The sequence below is a fragment of the Chaetura pelagica genome, unplaced genomic scaffold (genome assembly GCF_000747805.2).
Source record: "Chaetura pelagica isolate M959 unplaced genomic scaffold, ChaPel_1.0 scaffold109, whole genome shotgun sequence".
In the NCBI taxonomy this organism is placed as follows: Eukaryota; Metazoa; Chordata; class Aves; order Apodiformes; family Apodidae; genus Chaetura; species Chaetura pelagica.
In genome coordinates this window covers 949,497-955,214 of record NW_009970725.1, presented here as the reverse complement: position 1 = coordinate 955,214, position 5,718 = coordinate 949,497, and positions in this window count along the sequence as shown.

Genomic DNA, 5,718 nt, shown 5'->3' with positions numbered 1-5,718 from the left:
TGAGAGCCCCGCTGAGACTGTGTCCAGGAGTGTCCAACACAGGAAGGACGTGGAGCTGTTGGAGGGGGTTCAGAGAAGGGCCACGAAGATGATCTGAGGGCTGGAGCAGCTCTGCCATAGAGACAGGCTGAGAGAGCTGGGGCTGCTCAGCCTGGAGAAGAGAAGGCTCCAGGGGGACCTCATAGCACCTTCCAGCCTGAAGGGGCTACAGGAAAGATGGGGAGGGGCTTTTTTTACCAGGGCATGTAGTGGTATGACGAAGGGAAATGGTCTTAAGATGAAAGAATGTACATTTTGGTTAGATATTAGGAAGAAGTTTTTGGTGTGAGGGTGGTGAGGCACTGGAACAGGTTGCCCTGTGGATGCCCCCTCCCTGGAAGTGTTCAAGGCCAGGCTGGATGGGGCTTTTGAGCAACCCGGCCTAGTGGAAGGTGCCCCAGCCCATGCAGAGGGGTTGGAACTAGATTATTTTTAAGGTCCATTCCAACCCAAACCATTCTATGATTCTGTGATTTTATATAGGGATCTAATCCCACACTGAAAAGACCGAGGTGCAGCACATAAGTGCCCACTCTTGCTATTTGCAGGCAATAACTGGCTTGACTTTTCCACAGGGAGAACATGAAGCTGCCTGGGAAGAGCTGAGAGGCTCCCCTTGGTGCTGCTGCCCCTCAGAGCCAGCTCCTGCAGGTCTCACCTGTGCCCCTCCAGGGCAAGGGTCTGCCAAGTTGGAGATGGAGCCCTGGGAGGGGGAGGGTGGGGGAGATGGCGGGCAATGCCCCAGGTGCTGAAATGCCTCCTTGGTTTATGCCAGTTTTTTTCAGTGCTCAGCTCTTCCTTGCTTTCTGCCTCTCGTGCTGCAACGGTGCAAAGCTTGCTCTTTCCTACTGCTGGGAACTGAGCAGGTGTTCCTGAGCCTCAGCTTCTGGTAGAAAGGTCTGATTGCCTGTTGTCTTACAGCCTGCTGAGCTGCACTGGGTTCTGTGCTGGGGACACACCATTCCGTTCTTCCAAAGTGGTATCTCAGTGGGATATACACCCTGCACAACAACTTCCTTTTTCAAATACTGGCTGTATGTGTTGGGCTTCTGTAAAGGACTGAGCTGTTGCTCTGTGGCTCAACATGGTTCTCTTAAACATTACTTTAGCTTGTGTAAAGGAAGGAAACCTCAGGGCTTGAACAGACTTTATATGCAAGCTTGTTGCTTTGGCTTGTATGAAGGAAAGAAACAGAAAAGTTAATGACACTTCACATTAGCATGAAGATCGTGTTAAGCCTGAGAAGCTCAAAAACTGTCTGAGGCATGAACACAAAGCACAAAATTGCCTAAGTCGTGAAGACAAAACACAAAACCAACTGAATCACGAAGGAGGAGGCAATGGAAGTTAGCCCTGACCCAAGAAGAGGTGGAGAATGGATGGGGACAGTGACTCTAAAAGGGCTATGCCACATGAAAGATCTTCTCCACTGACTGCAGCAACCGGACCTCTGGGACACTGCTGAATCCATTGTAATAACTATCCTATCTCTTGCAATTCTCAGTATTTCTGCTTTCTCCCCTCCTGTCTTTCTTTCTGTCGTATCCACCTCAGTGACCTTTATTCCGTAACTTCAATAAAGTTGGGTGTGTACATGACATCTTACTTTGTTTGTGTCTCAGTTTCACCATTGTGATCATTTCAAATCTAGTTGCTCGGCACAGCTTTGTCTCTACAAGCAAAATGAGCAGGAAGCATTTCAGACTGAAAGCCCAAAACCCACAGGCTTAAATTTCCATGTTTCTGAGAAAAAAACTTCTGTCTTCAGCTGCTGAGTGAAGTTTTCCAGTCATACTGTGATTAAGTGCATGGACATACCACCCCTAGTCAGAAATCATCCTGAAGAGTAAAGCTGCCGACATACAAAGAGTAAAGGCAGATAACAGATAAACAGGCCGGGAGGTTTTGTATGTGAGCAGATCAGGACAGCCAGTGTCGACCTGGCCTGGAGGTGTTTGCAGTTAACATCATTTTGTTAAGCTCTGTGTATTTTCCATTTAAAGGATAAACTGTTATTTAAATTCTCCCAGGCCAATACCTCAGTTAGTGTTTTTTAACTCAAGAAGCATCTTCATTACTATAGCACCAATTAATTATACTTCCTCCATAATATCTTTTTCCTTTAAAATTCATACTACCAAAAAACTGTTGATTTCTTATAACATGACCACTGAGCTTAAATCCCAGGCACAGTTCAAGCAACACCTCTTGTATTTCTTTTATGCTTTAGTAGAAGAAAGCTCTCTAAGCCATGTGCACACTCTGTGTCATGTACTCTGCAATAAACACATCCGTTACTGTGATTCTTTGAATTTTCTAGCACACGGGGCTTTGTGGTTTAATCTGATGTGTGTGTTCTTGCAGGTTGCTCACATATATTGGTAAGAAACGCTACACAATTCCTGATCTCTAGCATAGAAATCTCCACGAAACCTTTGTGTTACTTTGAAAGTTTTTTTGAGTCTGATTTTGGTTTCAGGGCTCAGAGAGAGGATTAGGCCTTATTTTAACCAGTTCCTCTTTTATGAGTATTTGCAACGTTCTGCATTTCCTGCTTCTGCGCTGCCTTTTTATGGTATGTCTCACTCACTGCTCCTCTAGGCACCTAGAATAAACATATTTATCTCTTCCACAGTCATTTCAAATCACGTTATCAGTGATGATATGTCTGACTCTGCTCATAAAGAGTCCAAAGCACAAGATAATCTGAAGAAGGACTGAGGCATTTTAAAGGAAGACATCAAAGGCCTACACAAGCTACTGTTAAGTCCTTATCTAACCCTGCGGCACTTCAGGCTTTCCCTCCTTGAAACTTCCTCAGTTGACCACAATGGTGCTACTGCCCAAGCCACAGTGTCCTAGCACTGTAAACACTCATAACTTAGTGCGTTCTCTCACCTGAGCCAGACATGCTATTCTTCCACTTTCACACTTCAAAGCTCATCAACAGCTGTTCTCAGAGCTCAGTAGACCCATGGAAACTGGATTAGAACCTCTGAAAGTTCAGTTCCAGCTACCAGTTTTAGGACAAAAAGAGTGTTGTTCCCGTCACGTGCCTACCACATATACTTGCCTAGGCATGCAAAGCCATTTCTTCTGCTGGGGATCCCCTCTTTCCAGGAAATCATCCAAAACACTGGAGCATAGTCTGCTTTGCATGGCTTATTTCCCCCACACTTCAGCACACTTCTGGCTTAACCTGAGCACCAGGACCTAAATACTTTAGCTGAACCTGACTACAAGCATACATAGGATTATTACTCACTTCCAGCCCCTGCTTCCAGTAGTCTTCAGTACTTTATAGTACACAGTGTTCATGTGAGAAAAAAAATAGTGGTTTCAATTAGGTGCCAGTGTGTTCTCTGCTTTGGATCATGTATTAGGTCATCAGTGGTCTTGTTTTTTTCACAGCAGACTTTTTTGCCTAATTGCACCACCTGCAAGAGTCTAGCACCCTCCCTTCAATCTGGCTATAAAAAGACAGTTTGCTATTTGCAGTTGAAATTTTGATACTAGGGCAACATGATCATTTTCTATAGAAAAGAGGTTGAAAATCTGTGATTTGGCATGTTGACTTTGTGATAAAGGGCAGACTCTGGCTTTATTATTCATTCCACAGGTGATTGAGAGGCTACAGCAACAAATATTTTCCTGTAACGTTTCTATAGCCTTGGAGTGAGGCATAAGGGCTGAAATTATGCACCTATTGAATTAGCAGAAAGTGAAATGCACAGAGAGGAGAAATAATTGTAATAGTAATTAATTACATTGATTAATTACAGCAGTTCTAGGGAGCATTTAAGAAACTGCCAACAGTACACATGACATCTGTGCCAGCCAAGTAAGTAGTCTCTAGCATAGGGATCTAATTAGTGAACACAATGTACCATATTAGAGAATGCAAACAATATATTGTTCTTGAATAATAATGTGCTTAATTTACTTTTTTTTTTCTTCATACAGCATGTAAGGGAATAAGGGCAAAACATTTTAAAAAGTCACCCCGGCTCTGTAAAGCACATGTCATGTCTCACACAATAATAATGTGCTTAATTTACTTTTTTTTTTTCTTCATACAACATGTAAGGGAATAAGGGCAAAACATTTTTAAAAGTCACCCCAGCTCTGTAAAGCACATGTCATGTGTCACAACTCTTCTGGGCTTCGTGTGTGTGGACAAGGTTGGTGCAGGTACACTCCACCCACTTGGATTTCCGAGAGACATTCAGTCAGATGCATCTGCAGGTGCTCTTAAAAAATGAACTCTACTGTGTTAAAAGGAAAGGCCTGTGCATTTGTTCATGACTCCTGAATTATTTGTATACAACAGAGGATAGGAAGAAATTACCAGTTTTCACCATGCAGGCAGGAGGGTCATTAACAGAGTGCAAAAAGCACCTGGCTGGAGTCTGTGCTGTTCAGCGCACTCAGAAATGTTTGAGAAAGGAGGTAAATAATGAAGAGAATCCTTTGCCAGTGACCATGCTACTCCTTTGAGAAGTGCACAGTTCAGCTGTGAAGCCCCTTGCCGTGGGTTGGTGGGTACGCTACAGACTGACGTGCCTCCTTATCCTCCATCTGCCAGACGCTTGAGCACATCTGAAAATTTTCTACCAGTGTGAGTCCCACGAGGCACTCTCAGTGTTAAGGAGCTTCATCACATGGCAGGGACAGGCTTGGAGAAACAAAAGCATTATATGGTAATGACAGGAATCTGTCTCGTGTGCTTGCCATCACTATGACAGCAAGAGGCAATCCTTGGCAACCAGTACAAAGCCAGCCTATGTCATCAGCTGGAGAGAGTACCTCATGGTGCTTTCTTCATGCTGGTTGACTTCTGAACTGGATCATGCTAAGGGTTATGATTAGAAAAGTGCCGTGCTCCAATTTTTTTTTGTGAGCTTCTATCCTTTAGGATTCAGGTGCTGCAAAGCAATTCACATGTATCTAATTTTAATTGTGTCAGTGCTTGTCCACTAGCTCCTGGCAGTGCAGCTTCACTTGAAGTTGCTGTGTTTAGATTTCTTTATTGATGTAGGAAACACAGAGAGGAAAAAGAAATTTGTTTCTGCATGCAGGAATAAAAGTCATCAACTGCCTAGATCACAAAGAATAAAAATGTTCAATAGTTTAATACTAAAAAAATGACTGCAGATGAGTCACCTTCACAGTAAGACTACAGACAGCTGGATCGTGAGAGTATTTGTCTGTTCTCCTTTCCTTCTTGTAATAACAGCAATATATAATTGTCTCTCATCTGTTCTGCAAACTACAGAAATGTTTTGCACACCTGCCATTTAACCTTTCAGTATTCTGTACATCATCTGACTGTCTCCTGCATGTCTGTGCAAGTTTTCAATGTGTATAGAAGAAACAGCTTGGAAAGTTTATCCAAGATGTTTATCAAAACATATGAAAAAGGTCAGGAAAAGTGAACACCTTTCTGTAATTCAAAAAATATTCTTAACATATAAAAAAGGGCAAAAACTGTAAAGAAGGACATTTTCAAAGAGGTACCTATACACTAGGAAAGCACAGAGAGTAGCCTCACCATTAAAAGCTACATTCCTAAAACAAGTACTTCATTTTAAGATTACTCATCCAGGGATTCAGATCAGATTGTCTGAGTCCTCAAGCTTCTGCTTTTCTAAGGCTTACAACCCATCCTCCCAGGTAAAT